At 53.9% G+C, this 22,769-nt stretch overlaps 1 long non-coding RNA gene and 4 other non-coding genes across 6 annotated transcripts; 1 reads left to right on the top strand and 4 right to left on the bottom strand.

Annotated features, from left to right (window-relative positions):
- The first annotated feature begins 49 nt into the window (after positions 1-49).
- Positions 50-22,764, top strand: LOC140719468 (uncharacterized). Of its 2 annotated transcripts, none has more exons than XR_012096913.1 (6): positions 50-238; positions 3,971-4,198; positions 7,931-8,158; positions 11,887-12,114; positions 15,143-15,363; positions 22,010-22,764. It is a non-coding gene; the product is annotated as an uncharacterized lncRNA (long non-coding RNA). The 2 variants fall into 2 exon arrangements; XR_012096914.1 differs by lacking the exon at positions 50-238 and adding an exon at positions 3,038-3,422.
- LOC140719501 (U2 spliceosomal RNA) lies at positions 2,441-2,631 on the bottom strand. Its single transcript, XR_012096919.1, has one exon. It is a non-coding gene; the product is annotated as a U2 spliceosomal RNA (small nuclear RNA).
- Positions 6,401-6,591, bottom strand: LOC140719500 (U2 spliceosomal RNA). The gene has a single exon (XR_012096918.1). It is a non-coding gene; the product is annotated as a U2 spliceosomal RNA (small nuclear RNA).
- On the bottom strand, positions 10,357-10,547 carry LOC140719531 (U2 spliceosomal RNA). Its single transcript, XR_012096946.1, has one exon. It is a non-coding gene; the product is annotated as a U2 spliceosomal RNA (small nuclear RNA).
- On the bottom strand, positions 14,314-14,504 carry LOC140719530 (U2 spliceosomal RNA). The gene has a single exon (XR_012096945.1). It is a non-coding gene; the product is annotated as a U2 spliceosomal RNA (small nuclear RNA).
- Positions 22,765-22,769: the final 5 nt, after the last annotated feature.

Raw genomic sequence — 22,769 nt, 5'->3', positions numbered from 1 at the left:
GTGAAACAGGAAATATGTGAAGAGAAAGGAGGAGCCGGCCCCCCCAGCGCTAACGGCAGCCAGCAGCCAGGCGAGGTAAATGCTGCGAGTGCGGACGGATGGGAGCGGCCGGCGGCCGTGGCCGCGGTGCGGAATGTGGGGGCAGCTAGCCGTGACAGGACACAGGACAGAGCTCCCTGCGTGCGTGAAGCACGGCGACGTGGACGGACGTGGCAACGGTGGAGACGGCGCCGAGCCGGTACGCCTAAGTGTGAGAGGTTTGAGTGAGTGAGTGGCCTTGGAAAATGATGAAACTTAGAAACACAGAGTAGTAGAGCACAGTACAGGCAGGCAGGCCGGCCGTTGGGCCCACAGTGTTTGCCTTCTTCCAGCTGACTTGTCAGCCAGGGTACCATTCTTTATCTTCCTCTCTGGGGAGGGGGGAACATTCTAAATTTCTCTCTGGGAGAAATTTATCCCTAACATCGTGCTGCCTGCCCTGCAAGAGACCCCTAAGCATGGAGCAGACGTCCATACATACATTTCCCTGCAGAAAGATCATCCCAATTCAGAAGCGAGGCGGAAATTGTAGCCTTGTAGCCTGATAATTTGCCCTTCCCCAATGAAGAAGTGTTGCTGTCTCTCCTCTGTGATTGTATCCTTTTGCATGATAATGGTTAAGGCCAGGCAGGCAGGCAGGCCAGGCCCAGGGAGCGAGCGGTGGTCAGTGTCCGCCAGCCCTCCCCCAGGTGCTCTGAGCCACTGAGAGATGTGAGAGCCGGTCGGTCATAGACAATGGAGGATAGACAGTAGGTGCAGGAGTAGGCTATTCGGCCCTTCTAGCCAGCAGCGCCATTCACTGTGATCATGATTAAGGATAGACGATCAGTAGTACCCCGTTGCTGCCCTCTCCCCCCATATCCCTTGAGCCTTGAATGTAATGGCTGGGGCTGGGCCGGCGGGGGGTGGGTGGCACAAGGTAGAGAATGTCATGACAGCGCAAGCAGGCAGGCAGACAGACGCATCACAATGGAGGTTTTGGAGCAGGGAAGGAGGGAGGGAGAGAGGGAGTGAAAGAAGGAAGCGAGAAAGAGAGAAAGAAGGAAGCGAGAGAGAGAGAGAAAGAAGGAAGCGAGAGATAGAGAGAAAGAAGTAAGCGAGAGATAGAGAGAAAGAAGGAAGCGAGAGATAGAGAGAGAAAGAAGGAAGCGAGAGATAGAGAGAGAGAGAAAGAAGGAAGCGAGAGATAGAGAGAGAGAGAAAGAAGGAAGCGAGAGAGAGAGAAAGAAGAAAGCGAGAGAGAGAGAGAGAAGGAAGCGAGCGAGAGAGAGAGAAGGAAGGAAGAGAGAGAGAGAGATAAAGAAGGAAGAGAGAGAGATAAAGAAGGAAGTGAGAGAGAGAGAGAAAGAAGGATGTGAGAGAGGGGGAGAGAGAGAGAAAGAAGGAAGCAAGCAGCAGCTTCAGCTTGAGCTGCTGCTGCTGCCGGGCCAGACGGATGAGGCCGGGACAGGTAGGCAGGCAGAGTTTTTTTTGCTGATGGTATGTATGGCTAGGTGGTGATTTTTGTCTTGGTCAGTAGAGCACGGCGCTGCTGAGCTGAATCTGGTGCGGAAGGCGGAGGGGGTGCGGGGGGTGCGGATGGGGCAGAAGAAGGGAGCAGGAGCACCAGGCCCTGCTGTTTGTTGTGCTGGCGCCCCCACCCAGTTCTCTGTAGCCAGGCACCCATCCATCCCTCCCTCCCTCGCTCGCTCGAATGGATTGTCCCAGTCGGCCGTGTCGATTTGAATGAGCCTGCCCGGCTGGCCGGCTACTGAAAGAAATGGTGAAATTGCAGCCGAGCGAGCGACTCGATGTCAGTCGTCGGTCGGTCGGTCGCGTCTGTCCTTGGCTCCTTTGTAAGGGAGCAGCTGAGAAGAAGAGTGGAGTGTGCGCAGGAGAGAAAAGGCCTTTCAGCCCGCTGCACTCTGCTGCTGAGCTTGGTGCGGCCAGCAGCCAAGCCGAGCAAGCAGGCCAGGCATCAGAATGCATCATGTGCAGAGCAGCTTGCTGCAGGAATGCCAAGAGGCATTGCATCCTTCAGGAAGCTGGTGAAGCGCCTTGCCTGCAGCACCTACCCGATGTGCTCACAGCCGGGATCTGAGATGCACTGGATCTTAGCCGGACGGCCTAGATATAATGCCAGTGCTGCTGTTGAGTTGGCTACACATTGCGCGAGTGAGCGAGCTGTAGGTAGAGAGGAAGAGACACAGACACACAGAGGGTGTGGAGAGCCAGCAGCTCTCTCCTCTCTCTCCCCCCCCCCCTCACTCTCCCCATCTCCCTCCCTCTTGTCTCTCACTCTCACTCTCTGTCTTCTCTCTCTTCCTCCATGTGAACGCTTGTTTATGCTGCTGCTGCTGCTGCTTTTGCTGCTGAGTTTTTGTCATTTTTCTTTTCTTGGTTAGTTTGAAATTCCCCAGGGGGAAAGTGCACCGTTCCCAGAGGCACTGCAATACCGGGTCGATGCGTGGAGTGGACGGAGCAAGCCCCTATTCCATCTCCCTGTTCCAAAAATCAATTTAATATATGGTCCCCAGATAGGGGACGTATCAGATATTAAACTGATAAGAACAGATACTACACTTGATCTTAGCCAAAAGGCCGAGAAGCGATGCCGGCGCGGCCCTTGAGTCGCCCGCATCCTGCCCAGTCTCTGGTGTTTAGGTTGAAGCAGGAGGCCTGGCAGAGACCTTGCTGCCCTGCCCCGCTGGCAGCCCTGGCCCGGGTGGTCTGGAATCCATCGTCGTGCTGGACAGCTGTCGCCTCTCTGGTCGGTGGTGAGTCGGACTTGTCAGAGGCTATGTAAAGCTGCCAGTGATGGACCAATGGTCGGGGAGGGAGGCGGGGCCTGTTAGGGCTTACGTCATTGGCAGAGGCTGCCGGCTGAGTCTCAGCAGCTCGCTGTGCGAGCGAGGGACGATCTGTTCTCTCTGTGGCCCCAGGACAGACAGCCGACGTGCGGCCCGCCCCGCCCGCTTTGGGACAGAGCAGGAGCGGGCGGCTCTGCGCGTGCGTGTGACAGTGTGGCCGTCGGCTGGGATGGGAAGTTTCCTGACTTGCCCTGCTGTCTCTCCTCCTGGCCTTGGGAGGCTGGTCATGCTGTCCCGTCTGCAGGGGGAGTGGCAGCAGGCCACTCTACCCTCCCTGCAAGGCCGTCCCCTCCCCGCACTCGACGGCGAGAGCGCGCCTCCTCTGGGCTTTGCGCGCCCCGTCCGGCACGTCCATCCAGCCGAGCCGTCTGCTTGCCGAGACTGTGCTCTCCCTGGAAGCGAGAAAGCGGGTGGGTCGCGGCGCCGGCCGGCGGCTCAAGACCAGCGCGACGGTGGTGGACGTGGGTGGCCAAAGTCGGCGGTCAGAAAGGCCTCCTGGCAAGCATGGGGAGAAGAGGAGGATGTCGTCTACAGGTGTGGCTGAGGGGAGACAATGGGTGTGCTCTGCAAGGCGAAGGCGAAATTGCAGCCGTTGGCACCTCTGTGGCTGTTTTATTTGATGTGCAATTCCAATTGTTGAGTGGCTGAGAGAAGCTGGCCGAGTTGCAGACTTTGCGTCTGCACAGGTTATCATGGGGAAGTTTCTCTCCCCCCACCCACCTTCTTTTTACCAATTGAGTTTGTCCCCTTGTTGTCGTCGTCGTCTTGACCTTGATGCATAGCAAACTGTTTAGCAGTGGCAGGCAGGCAGGCGGGCAGGGTCTCTCTTACATGACAGACTGACTGGTTGTGCAGCCAGTGGGGTGGGTGCCTGCATGTAGAAATGGGAGGGGGAGAGGGAGGGAGGAAGGGGCGGGCACGCGTGGCAGGAGGAAATCTGTGTAGCGGACTGACGGTGGGGTTGGTACCCCACTGCTCTGCTCTGCTCTGCAGGTGCGTTTTTGCCCGGCATCATCCCTCGGTCATGGAGCGTGCGATGTGGAATGAAAGGGGTATTGATTATCGCCTTGGTTGTGAAACAGGAAATATGTGAAGAGAAAGGAGGAGCCGGCCCCCCAGCGCTAACGGCAGCCAGCAGCCAGGCGAGGTAAATGCTGCGAGTGCGGACGGATGGGAGCGGCCGGCGGCCGTGGCCGCGGTGCGGAATGTGGGGGCAGCTAGCCGTGACAGGACACAGGACAGAGCTCCCTGCGTGCGTGAAGCACGGCGACGTGGACGGACGTGGCAACGGTGGAGACGGCGCCGAGCCGGTACGCCTAAGTGTGAGAGGTTTGAGTGAGTGAGTGGCCTTGGAAAATGATGAAACTTAGAAACACAGAGTAGTAGAGCACAGTACAGGCAGGCAGGCCGGCCGTTGGGCCCACAGTGTTGCCTTCTTCCAGCTGACTTGTCAGCCAGGGTACCATTCTTTATCTTCCTCTCTGGGGAGGGGGGAACATTCTAAATTTCTCTCTGGGAGAAATTTATCCCTAACATCGTGCTGCCTGCCCTGCAAGAGACCCCTAAGCATGGAGCAGACGTCCATACATACATTTCCCTGCAGAAAGATCATCCCAATTCAGAAGCGAGGCGGAAATTGTAGCCTTGTAGCCTGATAATTTGCCCTTCCCCAATGAAGAAGTGTTGCTGTCTCTCCTCTGTGATTGTATCCTTTTGCATGATAATGGTTAAGGCCAGGCAGGCAGGCAGGCCAGGCCCAGGGAGCGAGCGGGTGGTCAGTGTCCGCCAGCCCTCCCCCAGGTGCTCTGAGCCACTGAGAGATGTGAGAGCCGGTCGGTCATAGACAATGGAGGATAGACAGTAGGTGCAGGAGTAGGCTATTCGGCCCTTCTAGCCAGCAGCGCCATTCACTGTGATCATGGTTAAGGATAGACGATCAGTAGTACCCCGTTGCTGCCCTCTCCCCCCATATCCCTTGAGCCTTGAATGTAATGGCTGGGGCTGGGCCGGCGGGGGTGGGTGGCACAAGGTAGAGAATGTCATGACAGCGCAAGCAGGCAGGCAGACAGACGCATCACAATGGAGGTTTTGGAGCAGGGAAGGAGGGAGGGAGAGAGGGAGTGAAAGAAGGAAGCGAGAAAGAGAGAAAGAAGGAAGCGAGAGAGAGAGAGAAAGAAGGAAGCGAGAGATAGAGAGAAAGAAGTAAGCGAGAGATAGAGAGAAAGAAGGAAGCGAGAGATAGAGAGAGAAAGAAGGAAGCGAGAGATAGAGAGAGAGAGAAAGAAGGAAGCGAGAGATAGAGAGAGAGAGAAAGAAGGAAGCGAGAGAGAGAGAAAGAAGAAAGCGAGAGAGAGAGAGAGAAGGAAGCGAGCGAGAGAGAGAGAAGGAAGGAAGAGAGAGAGAGAGATAAAGAAGGAAGAGAGAGAGATAAAGAAGGAAGTGAGAGAGAGAGAGAAAGAAGGATGTGAGAGAGGGGGAGAGAGAGAGAAAGAAGGAAGCAAGCAGCAGCTTCAGCTTGAGCTGCTGCTGCTGCCGGGCCAGACGGATGAGGCCGGGACAGGTAGGCAGGCAGAGTTTTTTTTGCTGATGGTATGTATGGCTAGGTGGTGATTTTTGTCTTGGTCAGTAGAGCACGGCGCTGCTGAGCTGAATCTGGTGCGGAAGGCGGAGGGGGTGCGGGGGGTGCGGATGGGGCAGAAGAAGGGAGCAGGAGCACCAGGCCCTGCTGTTTGTTGTGCTGGCGCCCCCACCCAGTTCTCTGTAGCCAGGCACCCATCCATCCCTCCCTCCCTCGCTCGCTCGAATGGATTGTCCCAGTCGGCCGTGTCGATTTGAATGAGCCTGCCCGGCTGGCCGGCTACTGAAAGAAATGGTGAAATTGCAGCCGAGCGAGCGACTCGATGTCAGTCGTCGGTCGGTCGGTCGCGTCTGTCCTTGGCTCCTTTGTAAGGGAGCAGCTGAGAAGAAGAGTGGAGTGTGCGCAGGAGAGAAAAGGCCTTTCAGCCCGCTGCACTCTGCTGCTGAGCTTGGTGCGGCCAGCAGCCAAGCCGAGCAAGCAGGCCAGGCATCAGAATGCATCATGTGCAGAGCAGCTTGCTGCAGGAATGCCAAGAGGCATTGCATCCTTCAGGAAGCTGGTGAAGCGCCTTGCCTGCAGCACCTACCCGATGTGCTCACAGCCGGGATCTGAGATGCACTGGATCTTAGCCGGACGGCCTAGATATAATGCCAGTGCTGCTGTTGAGTTGGCTACACATTGCGCGAGTGAGCGAGCTGTAGGTAGAGAGGAAGAGACACAGACACACAGAGGGTGTGGAGAGCCAGCAGCTCTCTCCTCTCTCTCCCCCCCCCCCCTCACTCTCCCCATCTCCCTCCCTCTTGTCTCTCACTCTCACTCTCTGTCTTCTCTCTCTTCCTCCATGTGAACGCTTGTTTATGCTGCTGCTGCTGCTGCTTTTGCTGCTGAGTTTTTGTCATTTTTCTTTTCTTGGTTAGTTTGAAATTCCCCAGGGGGAAAGTGCACCGTTCCCAGAGGCACTGCAATACCGGGTCGATGCGTGGAGTGGACGGAGCAAGCCCCTATTCCATCTCCCTGTTCCAAAAATCAATTTAATATATGGTCCCCAGATAGGGGACGTATCAGATATTAAACTGATAAGAACAGATACTACACTTGATCTTAGCCAAAAGGCCGAGAAGCGATGCCGGCGCGGCCCTTGAGTCGCCCGCATCCTGCCCAGTCTCTGGTGTTTAGGTTGAAGCAGGAGGCCTGGCAGAGACCTTGCTGCCCTGCCCCGCTGGCAGCCCTGGCCCGGGTGGTCTGGAATCCATCGTCGTGCTGGACAGCTGTCGCCTCTCTGGTCGGTGGTGAGTCGGACTTGTCAGAGGCTATGTAAAGCTGCCAGTGATGGACCAATGGTCGGGGAGGGAGGCGGGGCCTGTTAGGGCTTACGTCATTGGCAGAGGCTGCCGGCTGAGTCTCAGCAGCTCGCTGTGCGAGCGAGGGACGATCTGTTCTCTCTGTGGCCCCAGGACAGACAGCCGACGTGCGGCCCGCCCCGCCCGCTTTGGGACAGAGCAGGAGCGGGCGGCTCTGCGCGTGCGTGTGACAGTGTGGCCGTCGGCTGGGATGGGAAGTTTCCTGACTTGCCCTGCTGTCTCTCCTCCTGGCCTTGGGAGGCTGGTCATGCTGTCCCGTCTGCAGGGGGAGTGGCAGCAGGCCACTCTACCCTCCCTGCAAGGCCGTCCCCTCCCCGCACTCGACGGCGAGAGCGCGCCTCCTCTGGGCTTTGCGCGCCCCGTCCGGCACGTCCATCCAGCCGAGCCGTCTGCTTGCCGAGACTGTGCTCTCCCTGGAAGCGAGAAAGCGGGTGGGTCGCGGCGCCGGCCGGCGGCTCAAGACCAGCGCGACGGTGGTGGACGTGGGTGGCCAAAGTCGGCGGTCAGAAAGGCCTCCTGGCAAGCATGGGGAGAAGAGGAGGATGTCGTCTACAGGTGTGGCTGAGGGGAGACAATGGGTGTGCTCTGCAAGGCGAAGGCGAAATTGCAGCCGTTGGCACCTCTGTGGCTGTTTTATTTGATGTGCAATTCCAATTGTTGAGTGGCTGAGAGAAGCTGGCCGAGTTGCAGACTTTGCGTCTGCACAGGTTATCATGGGGAAGTTTCTCTCCCCCCACCCACCTTCTTTTTACCAATTGAGTTTGTCCCCTTGTTGTCGTCGTCGTCTTGACCTTGATGCATAGCAAACTGTTTAGCAGTGGCAGGCAGGCAGGCGGGCAGGGTCTCTCTTACATGACAGACTGACTGGTTGTGCAGCCAGTGGGGTGGGTGCCTGCATGTAGAAATGGGAGGGGGAGAGGGAGGGAGGAAGGGGCGGGCACGCGTGGCAGGAGGAAATCTGTGTAGCGGACTGACGGTGGGGTTGGTACCCCACTGCTCTGCTCTGCTCTGCAGGTGCGTTTTTGCCCGGCATCATCCCTCGGTCATGGAGCGTGCGATGTGGAATGAAAGGGGTATTGATTATCGCCTTGGTTGTGAAACAGGAAATATGTGAAGAGAAAGGAGGAGCCGGCCCCCCAGCGCTAACGGCAGCCAGCAGCCAGGCGAGGTAAATGCTGCGAGTGCGGACGGATGGGAGCGGCCGGCGGCCGTGGCCGCGGTGCGGAATGTGGGGGCAGCTAGCCGTGACAGGACACAGGACAGAGCTCCCTGCGTGCGTGAAGCACGGCGACGTGGACGGACGTGGCAACGGTGGAGACGGCGCCGAGCCGGTACGCCTAAGTGTGAGAGGTTTGAGTGAGTGAGTGGCCTTGGAAAATGATGAAACTTAGAAACACAGAGTAGTAGAGCACAGTACAGGCAGGCAGGCCGGCCGTTGGGCCCACAGTGTTGCCTTCTTCCAGCTGACTTGTCAGCCAGGGTACCATTCTTTATCTTCCTCTCTGGGGAGGGGGGAACATTCTAAATTTCTCTCTGGGAGAAATTTATCCCTAACATCGTGCTGCCTGCCCTGCAAGAGACCCCTAAGCATGGAGCAGACGTCCATACATACATTTCCCTGCAGAAAGATCATCCCAATTCAGAAGCGAGGCGGAAATTGTAGCCTTGTAGCCTGATAATTTGCCCTTCCCCAATGAAGAAGTGTTGCTGTCTCTCCTCTGTGATTGTATCCTTTTGCATGATAATGGTTAAGGCCAGGCAGGCAGGCAGGCCAGGCCCAGGGAGCGAGCGGTGGTCAGTGTCCGCCAGCCCTCCCCCAGGTGCTCTGAGCCACTGAGAGATGTGAGAGCCGGTCGGTCATAGACAATGGAGGATAGACAGTAGGTGCAGGAGTAGGCTATTCGGCCCTTCTAGCCAGCAGCGCCATTCACTGTGATCATGGTTAAGGATAGACGATCAGTAGTACCCCGTTGCTGCCCTCTCCCCCCATATCCCTTGAGCCTTGAATGTAATGGCTGGGGCTGGGCCGGCGGGGGTGGGTGGCACAAGGTAGAGAATGTCATGACAGCGCAAGCAGGCAGGCAGACAGACGCATCACAATGGAGGTTTTGGAGCAGGGAAGGAGGGAGGGAGAGAGGGAGTGAAAGAAGGAAGCGAGAAAGAGAGAAGGAAGGAAGCGAGAGAGAGAGAGAAAGAAGGAAGCGAGAGATAGAGAGAAAGAAGTAAGCGAGAGATAGAGAGAAAGAAGGAAGCGAGAGATAGAGAGAGAAAGAAGGAAGCGAGAGATAGAGAGAGAGAGAAAGAAGGAAGCGAGAGATAGAGAGAGAGAGAAAGAAGGAAGCGAGAGAGAGAAAGAAGAAAGCGAGAGAGAGAGAGAGAAGGAAGCGAGCGAGAGAGAGAGAAGGAAGGAAGAGAGAGAGAGAGATAAAGAAGGAAGAGAGAGAGATAAAGAAGGAAGTGAGAGAGAGAGAGAAAGAAGGATGTGAGAGAGGGGGAGAGAGAGAGAAAGAAGGAAGCAAGCAGCAGCTTCAGCTTGAGCTGCTGCTGCTGCCGGGCCAGACGGATGAGGCCGGGACAGGTAGGCAGGCAGAGTTTTTTTTGCTGATGGTATGTATGGCTAGGTGGTGATTTTTGTCTTGGTCAGTAGAGCACGGCGCTGCTGAGCTGAATCTGGTGCGGAAGGCGGAGGGGGTGCGGGGGGTGCGGATGGGGCAGAAGAAGGGAGCAGGAGCACCAGGCCCTGCTGTTTGTTGTGCTGGCGCCCCCACCCAGTTCTCTGTAGCCAGGCACCCATCCATCCCTCCCTCCCTCGCTCGCTCGAATGGATTGTCCCAGTCGGCCGTGTCGATTTGAATGAGCCTGCCCGGCTGGCCGGCTACTGAAAGAAATGGTGAAATTGCAGCCGAGCGAGCGACTCGATGTCAGTCGTCGGTCGGTCGGTCGCGTCTGTCCTTGGCTCCTTTGTAAGGGAGCAGCTGAGAAGAAGAGTGGAGTGTGCGCAGGAGAGAAAAGGCCTTTCAGCCCGCTGCACTCTGCTGCTGAGCTTGGTGCGGCCAGCAGCCAAGCCGAGCAAGCAGGCCAGGCATCAGAATGCATCATGTGCAGAGCAGCTTGCTGCAGGAATGCCAAGAGGCATTGCATCCTTCAGGAAGCTGGTGAAGCGCCTTGCCTGCAGCACCTACCCGATGTGCTCACAGCCGGGATCTGAGATGCACTGGATCTTAGCCGGACGGCCTAGATATAATGCCAGTGCTGCTGTTGAGTTGGCTACACATTGCGCGAGTGAGCGAGCTGTAGGTAGAGAGGAAGAGACACAGACACACAGAGGGTGTGGAGAGCCAGCAGCTCTCTCCTCTCTCTCCCCCCCCCCCTCACTCTCCCCATCTCCCTCCCTCTTGTCTCTCACTCTCACTCTCTGTCTTCTCTCTCTTCCTCCATGTGAACGCTTGTTTATGCTGCTGCTGCTGCTGCTTTTGCTGCTGAGTTTTTGTCATTTTTCTTTTCTTGGTTAGTTTGAAATTCCCCAGGGGGAAAGTGCACCGTTCCCAGAGGCACTGCAATACCGGGTCGATGCGTGGAGTGGACGGAGCAAGCCCCTATTCCATCTCCCTGTTCCAAAAATCAATTTAATATATGGTCCCCAGATAGGGGACGTATCAGATATTAAACTGATAAGAACAGATACTACACTTGATCTTAGCCAAAAGGCCGAGAAGCGATGCCGGCGCGGCCCTTGAGTCGCCCGCATCCTGCCCAGTCTCTGGTGTTTAGGTTGAAGCAGGAGGCCTGGCAGAGACCTTGCTGCCCTGCCCCGCTGGCAGCCCTGGCCCGGGTGGTCTGGAATCCATCGTCGTGCTGGACAGCTGTCGCCTCTCTGGTCGGTGGTGAGTCGGACTTGTCAGAGGCTATGTAAAGCTGCCAGTGATGGACCAATGGTCGGGGAGGGAGGCGGGGCCTGTTAGGGCTTACGTCATTGGCAGAGGCTGCCGGCTGAGTCTCAGCAGCTCGCTGTGCGAGCGAGGGACGATCTGTTCTCTCTGTGGCCCCAGGACAGACAGCCGACGTGCGGCCCGCCCCGCCCGCTTTGGGACAGAGCAGGAGCGGGCGGCTCTGCGCGTGCGTGTGACAGTGTGGCCGTCGGCTGGGATGGGAAGTTTCCTGACTTGCCCTGCTGTCTCTCCTCCTGGCCTTGGGAGGCTGGTCATGCTGTCCCGTCTGCAGGGGGAGTGGCAGCAGGCCACTCTACCCTCCCTGCAAGGCCGTCCCCTCCCCGCACTCGACGGCGAGAGCGCGCCTCCTCTGGGCTTTGCGCGCCCCGTCCGGCACGTCCATCCAGCCGAGCCGTCTGCTTGCCGAGACTGTGCTCTCCCTGGAAGCGAGAAAGCGGGTGGGTCGCGGCGCCGGCCGGCGGCTCAAGACCAGCGCGACGGTGGTGGACGTGGGTGGCCAAAGTCGGCGGTCAGAAAGGCCTCCTGGCAAGCATGGGGAGAAGAGGAGGATGTCGTCTACAGGTGTGGCTGAGGGGAGACAATGGGTGTGCTCTGCAAGGCGAAGGCGAAATTGCAGCCGTTGGCACCTCTGTGGCTGTTTTATTTGATGTGCAATTCCAATTGTTGAGTGGCTGAGAGAAGCTGGCCGAGTTGCAGACTTTGCGTCTGCACAGGTTATCATGGGGAAGTTTCTCTCCCCCCACCCACCTTCTTTTTACCAATTGAGTTTGTCCCCTTGTTGTCGTCGTCGTCTTGACCTTGATGCATAGCAAACTGTTTAGCAGTGGCAGGCAGGCAGGCGGGCAGGGTCTCTCTTACATGACAGACTGACTGGTTGTGCAGCCAGTGGGGTGGGTGCCTGCATGTAGAAATGGGAGGGGGAGAGGGAGGGAGGAAGGGGCGGGCACGCGTGGCAGGAGGAAATCTGTGTAGCGGACTGACGGTGGGGTTGGTACCCCACTGCTCTGCTCTGCTCTGCAGGTGCGTTTTTGCCCGGCATCATCCCTCGGTCATGGAGCGTGCGATGTGGAATGAAAGGGGTATTGATTATCGCCTTGGTTGTGAAACAGGAAATATGTGAAGAGAAAGGAGGAGCCGGCCCCCCAGCGCTAACGGCAGCCAGCAGCCAGGCGAGGTAAATGCTGCGAGTGCGGACGGATGGGAGCGGCCGGCGGCCGTGGCCGCGGTGCGGAATGTGGGGGCAGCTAGCCGTGACAGGACACAGGACAGAGCTCCCTGCGTGCGTGAAGCACGGCGACGTGGACGGACGTGGCAACGGTGGAGACGGCGCCGAGCCGGTACGCCTAAGTGTGAGAGGTTTGAGTGAGTGAGTGGCCTTGGAAAATGATGAAACTTAGAAACACAGAGTAGTAGAGCACAGTACAGGCAGGCAGGCCGGCCGTTGGGCCCACAGTGTTGCCTTCTTCCAGCTGACTTGTCAGCCAGGGTACCATTCTTTATCTTCCTCTCTGGGGAGGGGGGAACATTCTAAATTTCTCTCTGGGAGAAATTTATCCCTAACATCGTGCTGCCTGCCCTGCAAGAGACCCCTAAGCATGGAGCAGACGTCCATACATACATTTCCCTGCAGAAAGATCATCCCAATTCAGAAGCGAGGCGGAAATTGTAGCCTTGTAGCCTGATAATTTGCCCTTCCCCAATGAAGAAGTGTTGCTGTCTCTCCTCTGTGATTGTATCCTTTTGCATGATAATGGTTAAGGCCAGGCAGGCAGGCAGGCCAGGCCCAGGGAGCGAGCGGTGGTCAGTGTCCGCCAGCCCTCCCCCAGGTGCTCTGAGCCACTGAGAGATGTGAGAGCCGGTCGGTCATAGACAATGGAGGATAGACAGTAGGTGCAGGAGTAGGCTATTCGGCCCTTCTAGCCAGCAGCGCCATTCACTGTGATCATGATTAAGGATAGACGATCAGTAGTACCCCGTTGCTGCCCTCTCCCCCCATATCCCTTGAGCCTTGAATGTAATGGCTGGGGCTGGGCCGGCGGGGGTGGGTGGCACAAGGTAGAGAATGTCATGACAGCGCAAGCAGGCAGGCAGACAGACGCATCACAATGGAGGTTTTGGAGCAGGGAAGGAGGGAGGGAGAGAGGGAGTGAAAGAAGGAAGCGAGAAAGAGAGAAAGAAGGAAGCGAGAGAGAGAGAGAAAGAAGGAAGCGAGAGATAGAGAGAAAGAAGTAAGCGAGAGATAGAGAGAAAGAAGGAAGCGAGAGATAGAGAGAGAAAGAAGGAAGCGAGAGATAGAGAGAGAGAGAAAGAAGGAAGCGAGAGATAGAGAGAGAGAGAAAGAAGGAAGCGAGAGAGAGAGAAAGAAGAAAGCGAGAGAGAGAGAGAGAAGGAAGCGAGCGAGAGAGAGAGAAGGAAGGAAGAGAGAGAGAGAGATAAAGAAGGAAGAGAGAGAGATAAAGAAGGAAGTGAGAGAGAGAGAGAAAGAAGGATGTGAGAGAGGGGGAGAGAGAGAGAAAGAAGGAAGCAAGCAGCAGCTTCAGCTTGAGCTGCTGCTGCTGCCGGGCCAGACGGATGAGGCCGGGACAGGTAGGCAGGCAGAGTTTTTTTTGCTGATGGTATGTATGGCTAGGTGGTGATTTTTGTCTTGGTCAGTAGAGCACGGCGCTGCTGAGCTGAATCTGGTGCGGAAGGCGGAGGGGGTGCGGGGGGTGCGGATGGGGCAGAAGAAGGGAGCAGGAGCACCAGGCCCTGCTGTTTGTTGTGCTGGCGCCCCCACCCAGTTCTCTGTAGCCAGGCACCCATCCATCCCTCCCTCCCTCGCTCGCTCGAATGGATTGTCCCAGTCGGCCGTGTCGATTTGAATGAGCCTGCCCGGCTGGCCGGCTACTGAAAGAAATGGTGAAATTGCAGCCGAGCGAGCGACTCGATGTCAGTCGTCGGTCGGTCGGTCGCGTCTGTCCTTGGCTCCTTTGTAAGGGAGCAGCTGAGAAGAAGAGTGGAGTGTGCGCAGGAGAGAAAAGGCCTTTCAGCCCGCTGCACTCTGCTGCTGAGCTTGGTGCGGCCAGCAGCCAAGCCGAGCAAGCAGGCCAGGCATCAGAATGCATCATGTGCAGAGCAGCTTGCTGCAGGAATGCCAAGAGGCATTGCATCCTTCAGGAAGCTGGTGAAGCGCCTTGCCTGCAGCACCTACCCGATGTGCTCACAGCCGGGATCTGAGATGCACTGGATCTTAGCCGGACGGCCTAGATATAATGCCAGTGCTGCTGTTGAGTTGGCTACACATTGCGCGAGTGAGCGAGCTGTAGGTAGAGAGGAAGAGACACAGACACACAGAGGGTGTGGAGAGCCAGCAGCTCTCTCCTCTCTCTCCCCCCCCCCTCACTCTCCCCATCTCCCTCCCTCTTGTCTCTCACTCTCACTCTCTGTCTTCTCTCTCTTCCTCCATGTGAACGCTTGTTTATGCTGCTGCTGCTGCTGCTTTTGCTGCTGAGTTTTTGTCATTTTTCTTTTCTTGGTTAGTTTGAAATTCCCCAGGGGGAAAGTGCACCGTTCCCAGAGGCACTGCAATACCGGGTCGATGCGTGGAGTGGACGGAGCAAGCCCCTATTCCATCTCCCTGTTCCAAAAATCAATTTAATATATGGTCCCCAGATAGGGGACGTATCAGATATTAAACTGATAAGAACAGATACTACACTTGATCTTAGCCAAAAGGCCGAGAAGCGATGCCGGCGCGGCCCTTGAGTCGCCCGCATCCTGCCCAGTCTCTGGTGTTTAGGTTGAAGCAGGAGGCCTGGCAGAGACCTTGCTGCCCTGCCCCGCTGGCAGCCCTGGCCCGGGTGGTCTGGAATCCATCGTCGTGCTGGACAGCTGTCGCCTCTCTGGTCGGTGGTGAGTCGGACTTGTCAGAGGCTATGTAAAGCTGCCAGTGATCCACCAATGGTCAGGGAGGGAGGCGGGGCCTGTTAGGGCCTACGTCATTGGCAGAGGCTGCCGGCTGAGTACCAATTGAGTTTGTCCCCTTGTTGTCGTAGTCGTCTTGACTTTGATGCACAGCAAACTGTTTAGCAGTGGCAGGCAGGCAGGCGGGCAGGGTCTCTCTTACATGACAGACTGACTGGTTGTGCAGCCAGTGGGGTGGGTGCCTGCATGTAGAAATGGGAGGGGGAGAGGGAGGGAGGAAGGGGGCGGGCACGCGTGGCAGGAGGAAATCTGTGTAGCGGACTGACGGTGGGGTTGGTACCCCACTGCTCTGCTCTGCTCTGCAGGTGCGTTTTTGCCCGGCATCATCCCTCGGTCGTGGAGCGTGCGGGCGGGCGCTGTGGAATGAAAGGGGTATTGATTATCGCCTTGGTTGTGAAACAGGAAATATGTGAAGAGAAAGGAGGAGCCGGCCCCCCAGCGCTAACGGCAGCCAGCAGCCAGGCGAGGTAAATGCTGCGAGTGCGGACGGATGGGAGCGGCCGTGGCCGCGGTGCGGAATGTGGCGGCAGCTAGCCGTGACAGGACACAGGACTGAGCTCCCTGCGTGCGTGAAGCACGACGACGTGGACGGATGCGGCAACGGTGGAGACGGCACCGAGCCGGTACGCCTAAGTGTGAGAGGTTTGAGTGAGTGAGTGGCCTTGGAAAATGATGAAACTTAGAAACACAGAGTAGTAGAGCACAGTACAGGCAGGCCGGCCGTTGGGCCCACAGTGTTGCCTTCTTCCAGCTGACTTGTCAGCCAGGGTACCATTCTTTATCTTCCTCTCTGGGGAGGGGGGAACATTCTAAATTTCTCTCTGGGAGAAATTTATCCCTAACATCCTGCTGCCTGCCCTGCAAGAGACCCCTAAGCATGGAGCAGACGTCCATACATATATTTCCCTGCAGAAAGATCATCCCAATTCAGAGGCGAGGCAGAAATTGTAGCCTTGTAGCCTGATAATTTGCCCTTCCCCAATGAAGAAGTGTTGCTGTCTCTCCTCTGTGATTGTATCCTTTTGCATGATAATGGTTAAGGCCAGGCAGGCAGGCAGGCCAGGCCCAGGGAGCGAGCGGTGGTCAGTGTCCGCCAGCCCTCCCCCAGGTGCTCTGAGCCACTGAGAGATGTGAGAGCCGGTCGGTCATAGACAATGGAGGATAGACAGTAGGTGCAGGAGTAGGCTATTTGGCCCTTCTAGCCAGCAGCGCCATTCACTGTGATCATGGCTAAGGATAGACGATCAGTAGTACCCTGTTGCTGCCCTCTCCCCCCCCCCCCCCCCAAATCCCTCGCGCCTTGAATGTAATGGCTGGGGCTGGGCCGGCGGGGGTGGGTGGCACCAGGTAGAGAATGTCATGACAGCGCAGGCAGACAGACGCATCAGAATGGAGATTTTGGAGCAGGGAAGAAGGAAGCGAGAGAGAGAGAGAGAAAGAAGGAAGCGAGAGAGAGAGAGAGAGAGAGAGAGAGAAAGAAGGAAGCAAGCAGCAGCTTCAGCTTGAGCTGCTGCTGCTGCCGGGCCAGACGGATGAGGCCGGGACAGGTAGGCAGGCAGAGTTTTTTTTGCTGATGGTATGTATGGCTAGGTGGTGATTTTTGTCTTGGTCAGTAGAGCACGGCGCTGCTGATCTGAATCTGGTGTGGAAGGCGGTGGGGGGTGCGGATGGGGCAGAAGAAGGGAGCTGGAGCACCGGGCCCTGCTGTTTGTTGTGCTGGCGCCCCCACTCAGTACTCTGATCCACCAATGGTCGGGGAGGGACGGTGCTCGACCATTCAGTGTATGTGGCCATCAGCAGTCTAAATATCTGCATCCAGCTCTGCTGTTTTAGACACTGCTGTCTCTGCTGTGTGGCTGTGCGTCGCCAGATGCCAACTGCTTTCATTTCCCACCTGCCTACTTATGCCGTTTCTCTTTCCTCAACTCTTTGGGCACCTATCTTTCTCTCTTTCTGCATCTGTCTCTTTGTCTGTCTTTATCTCTCTAGCTCTCTCCTCGTCCTGATGAAGTATCAGAGCATAAACTGGACTATTTTCCTTCCATAAATGCGGCTTGACCCAGAGTTCCTTGTCTGTATGTTGCCCCAGATTTCCTGAAATTGTAGTCCCTGTTGTGTGTATGTAATGTGTTACTGATTCAGCATTATTGGTGGAGGTTTGATTGGGTCCGAACTTTACAATTCATTGCCGTGAGAGAGAATTTACTCGCTTTTGTGTGCTGGCGCCTCCTGTTGGTGGAAAGTGGAACTTAACGCTGCCTTCATCTGTGAGTGGGCGGAGACATCTGTTGGTGGAAACTGGAACCGCAGGTCATTCTTAATTGTGTTCACAGATACATCGTTTCTGAGAAAGTGAAAGACAGCTCGCTCGCTGTTGCTTGTCTTTCCCAAGACATCTCTTCTGTCATTTACAGCTGTGTGACCATCAGATATCGGAAAATGGGTAACAGTCTATGCATTTGTTCCTTATACCAAAGGATTGACAGTATTTATACAGGAACGATGGGGAAGAGACTGTTGATCATCCGTCCCGTTCTTGTTTTTATGTATCAGGGTCTCCTGCCTGGTGAATGAAAGTCAAAGAGGATGCCGGATGGATGAGTGGGACCCTTCATACACAGCTCTCCTGATAAATGTCCCCAATGCTTGGTAGGGAGACCCTTTTGATCATCTCACCTGGTCGCACAATCGGTCGTAGGGGCTTTCCGTCCAATGCTGAACTACTCCCATATCAGATGGAGAAGCAATCTGTCAGGGTGCTCTTGTAAAATGCAGTTTAGATAGGGGTGGGGTGACCCTCGCTTTCCTCAGTCTCCTTGGGAAGTGGAGGTGCTGCTGTGCTGCCTTGTTCAGGGAGGTGATATTAAGGGACCAGGTGAGGTCATTCATGATGTGAACTCCAACGGAATTGGAGCACTTCACTCTCTCTACAGAGGAGCCATGTATTCGCAGAGGGGGATGGCTCCTGAAGTCCACAATGATTTCCTTTGTCTTCTCCATGTTCAGCCTTAGGTTGTTATTCTCAAACCAGTCCATCAGCCACTCCACCTCCTGTCCATACTCCATCTCATCTTAGTTCTTGATAATATGCTTTGATCTGAGCTGAATCCCGTGGGCTGAGCACACAGCCCTGGGGAGTGCCAGTGCTCATGCGATGACAGATGTTGCTGTCCACACAGACTGACTGTGGCCTTTCTGTAAAGAAGTCCAGTATCCAGTTGCAGAGGGAGGTGAGGACGGTTTCCCCACCAGTTTCTGGGTGTGATGGTGATCAACATTGAACTATAAACAGCAGTCGGGTATATGAGACCCCGTTTTCCAGCTGGGATAGGCAGATGCAATGTTGAGGCTATTGCTTCGTCAGTAGATCGATTTGTCGGATCAGCAAACTGGAAAGGGTCTAACGGAACAGGAATAAAGGCTCCATGACCAGCTGCTTGCTCAAAGCATTTCATAATGGCTGATGTTAAGGCAGGTTACTGTTACCTTCTTTGGCACTGGAATGATGATGATTGATTGCTGCCTTGAAAACTGAGAAGATTTGAGCCAAGTGTCCCTCCCTGGAAGAAGGATCATTAGCTGGGCTAAGTTGGAGAGAATGATGGAGCTCAGAGGCAGGAAGATTGATTCAATGTCTCAAACCCCTGCCCATCCCTGCTAACTTCACACAGGAGCCTGGTGTCCCCACACTGTCAGAATTATGAATCCTCCCCACCAGGGGACCCGAGACCTTAGTTATGTAACCATCACTTTGTGGTTGGGGACCGTGCAAAAAGTTAATACTCTGTTGGACACAGACTTGAGATGTAAGTGGACACCGATCAGTATCACTTGCAAATAGGGGGGTTGAAGAGGGAAGGTAGGAGAAGCACGGACAACAATGGTCTGAATGGTTCCTGGGTACCAACTACCGATGGAAGCCAGAGTACTGATAGCTCCATTATCTGAGCATATCATTGGAATGGATGTACTATGGGGACAGACAGTGTAGACCAGTTTGGGAAAGTTCACACTTGGCATTTTAAAAGCAAGTGTTTTCATGCAATTAATGAAGTGGGAGTCTCTTACAACACGGCAACCTCGTGCCATGGTTTGTCTCAAGCAGTACTGAATATGAGGAGGACATCCGGAGGTCTCAGATACCATCACACAGTTGTTAAAAGACGGTGTGATCAGGCCAGCAACCTCGGAGTATATCAGTTCTGTTGGCCAGTCACAAAGTCGGACAGCAGCTGGAGGATGGCCGTTGTTTTATTGCCAGTTCAGTAAACACACGTCTCCATTGTCTGCTGTTGTCCTGCCTGTCCGCACATGTCTGAAAGCTGACAGCCGGCTCGGCTACTGTCGCTGGAAAACCAGTGTCCAGGGGTGGAGAGCTGCTGCTGAATCCAGTCACAGAAAGTTTTGCAGCCACGGGGAGAGGGCATTTCCAGCCAGGGTACTAAACTGGTAGTAGTCACCTCGTAGCATAAAGCAGATCAGCTGCACATATACACAGTCTCCTGGATAGAGCAGAGGCAATTGAGATGTCTGTGTGGTTGACAGAGTGGAAGCAGAGAACTGGCAGATAGGAGGAAAGCCCTTGTGGGGGGTCAGCCACTCCGGGAACAAGATCTGGGAAGAAAACCAATCAAAGGAGATTACTGTTTCTTGCAGGCGCCCAGCATGAAGATCCACCCTCTGTCTACCACCTTTAATAGTAAAGTGGAGCAGTTAGCAGGAGTAAACTTAGAATAATGCCCCAGAATACTGTGAGATGGGGCAATGGGCACATAAAACGCTAGACATCTGCAGAAGGGCATGCATGATACAGTGGAGGGAGCTAAGTGACGAGGTACAATGGGGCTCCGTGCTGGGTCCATTGATATTTGTCATCTATACGAGTGATCTGGGGGATAACATGGTTAACTGGATGGGGATGTAGTGGACAGCAAGGAAGACTATCATGGCTCGCAGTGGCATGTTTCACTTCGGTAGGACCCATCTGGGTAGGTCATACGCAGTGAACTGTAGGACTTATATAGGTCTATAATTCATTGAAAGTGGCATCACGGGTTGATAGGGTTGTAAAGAAAGCTTTTGGCTCATTGGCCTTCATAAATTCAAAGTATCAAGTACAGGATACGGGAGATGATGTTGAATTTGTATAAGACATTGGTGAGACCTAATTAGGAGAGTTGTGTGCAGTTTCAATTACCTACCTACAGGAAAGATGTAAATAAGGTTGAAAGAGTGCACCAGGTCTGAGTTATAAGGAAAGATTGAATAAATTAGGACTATATTCCTTGGAGTTTAGAAGATTGAGGGGAGATTTGATAGGGATACACATTATGAAGGGTATAGATAGCGTAAGTGCAAGCCAACGGGCTTTTCCACTGAGGCTGGGTGGGACTGCAACTAGAGGTCATGGGTTAAGGGTGAAAGGTGAGATGTTTAAGGGGTGCATGAGGGGAAACTACTTCAGTCAGTGGGTGGTGAGAGTGTGGAACGAGTTGGCAGCACAAGTGCATGTGAGCTTGATTTCAATGCTTAAGAGAAGTTTGGATAGGTACATGGGTGGTAGAGGTATGGAGGGCTGTGGTCCGGGTGCAGGTTGATGGGAGCAGGCAGTTTAAATGATAGACTGAAGGGCTTGTTCCTGTGCTGTACTTTTCATATGCCAGGTGTGGCAGATTGATTACATTGGACCCCTGCCAGAGTAGCAATGATTTAAATACTTGTGGACAACTATTCAGGTCTTTTAACGGCAATTCCTAAGGCTTTCATTGGTTGTATCATGTACCCTATTCCCCCCCAAACATCAGGACTTATCGAAAGGATGAATGGACTTTTAAAACAACAGATTGATTTATGGACACCAAGCCACACCTTGACTATACTATCCCAAGCTTAACAGACCTTTATTCCAAGGATCACTGAAGACCAAGTTGATCAGGTGTACCGCAGGATTCGAGGAGGAAACGCACTGAAGAGAAAGCTCCCATGTCAGGAGGGAACATTCCAAATTCTCCAGGGGGAGATTGTAGCACACGAAGACGGTGACACTTCACTGGGTTTCAGTACAGAGGAAAGATCATCTGGTCTGTTTAAACAGGGAGAAGTTAACTAAATGAGAATCATTTACATCTTTGTAAAGCTGATTCTAATAACAGACTTCATCTCTCTCAGGTGAGAATAGCCATCCTGGAATTAATCTTGTCAAAGGCAAGATTAAAGGTCACCTGAGTAAAGGTCACCGTCTGGTCGTGCAGTGAAAAAACATACAAAGACCTGCTCTGCAAGAAGAAGCAGTCCTCCGGTATGACACATTGAAATGTATTAGTGATTAATTGTCAAACACGAGGAAATCTGCTGATGCTGGAAATTCAAGCAACACACACAAAATGCTGGTGGAACACTGCAGGCCAGGCAGCATCTATAGGGAGAAACGCTGCCAGGATGAAGGGTTTGTGATCTGTTTGCATTATTCCAAATAAAGTCTGGGACTGGGGAATAAAGAGTGGATATTAGTTGAGCTTATTGCTGATACAGAATTCATATTATAATCCCAGTGTTTAAATAGTTAAAATAGTTCTCCAAAACTTCTATTTACTGTAATTTTTGTATAAAGTACCAACCAATGAGGAATCAGTGGGTGGGGTGTAAGGAAGAGTTAAATGCGATTCCTCCTTGGTATGTGCAAAAATGAAATGGAAGTCTGTGAAAACAAAATGGTGTTCGCTTGGAGTGGGATTGTTCTGAGAGTCCACAGGAATGTCTTGAGAAAGTTCCGGAGTGCAAGTCTGAAGCCAAACAGTGGATAATGGGGAAGGTGAGATTATTGTGCTGGTGTGGGAACCAAATGCATGGGAAAGTATTAGTGTACGGCGTTACCATGGGGAAGTACGAGTGTTAAGAGGTTTTGAAGGGTATAAAAAGGGGTAATTCCTTTGTGCAGGAGGGAGAAAAGGGGAGAATGGGGGGAGAAAGAGGAGAAAAATCCTCTCAGGACTGAGTTGAAGGTATGTACAAGTACTTTGGGAGGGTGAGAGTTCATTGAGGGAAAAATGTCTATGAAAGTTTGTTGGCATTCTGCATGCAGATCAGATGATATATTACTTTGTTTTCTCTCCTGCTACTTTGTTAAGCATGTTTTCCTTTCTATAATAAAGTGATTTCTTGTGGTTTTATATATGTACAGCGTTTCCTTTATTTGCAATTATGGATGCGAATGCCTATTGATGAATCAGGAAAGACCACAGAATGAATTCTGAAATAATTTTTTTCCAGATTTCTGCAGCCTCCTGAGGAAGTCAAGGCGTTGCTGAGTTTTCTTTGCTGCAGCATCTACGTGGTTGACCAGGGCAGGCTTTCGATGACGCTCACTCATAGAAACACGGAGCTCTCAGAATCATGATGAAGAACACCACTGATGTCTTGGAGACAATGACCAGCTCTTTTGTTTTGCTGATATTGATTGTTGTCCTCCACCATGTCACTAAGCTCAAAATGTCCATCCTGTACTCTTATTGATGTTTGAGATGCAGGTCACTATGGTGATAACATCTACAAACTTGAATCTGCCCATCCAGGGAGTGCTGAAGGCCGAACCTTGTGGAGCACCAGTGTTTAGAATAATGGTGGTGACATTAGACAACGGGAAGCTGAAGAGTTGGGACCAACCACTGTGATGTTGGAGGAGCTGACTGGCTTTGGTACAAATAAAACTATGGGAAGTGACAGCTTACCAGTTGGGTTGTATTCAGCTCTGTGGGACTGGATGAGCTCAGACCCACTGAAAGTGTACAATGCTATGCTTCTAGCCAGCAACATCTCATACTCCATAAGGAGGGGCATCATTGTCCTCATCTATAAGCAGAAGCAAGAGAGGGAGGGAGGGTCAGGTCTGGTCTGGGACATGGGACAGGTGATCCACCCAGATCAAACCTGTGCTGTTGTTCAGGTTATATGAGGCTTGGGATAGTACAGTCAGCCACTCCTGTGAGGTGTGGGTTGGTATTAATAAACAAATCCGTTGTTTCTAACGTCT

Source organism: Hemitrygon akajei, chromosome 31, assembly GCF_048418815.1.
Source record: "Hemitrygon akajei chromosome 31, sHemAka1.3, whole genome shotgun sequence".
NCBI lineage: Eukaryota > Metazoa > Chordata > Chondrichthyes > Myliobatiformes > Dasyatidae > Hemitrygon > Hemitrygon akajei.
The sequence above is the reverse complement of the archived record's forward strand: the minus strand, read 5'-3'. Positions and strand labels throughout refer to the sequence as shown.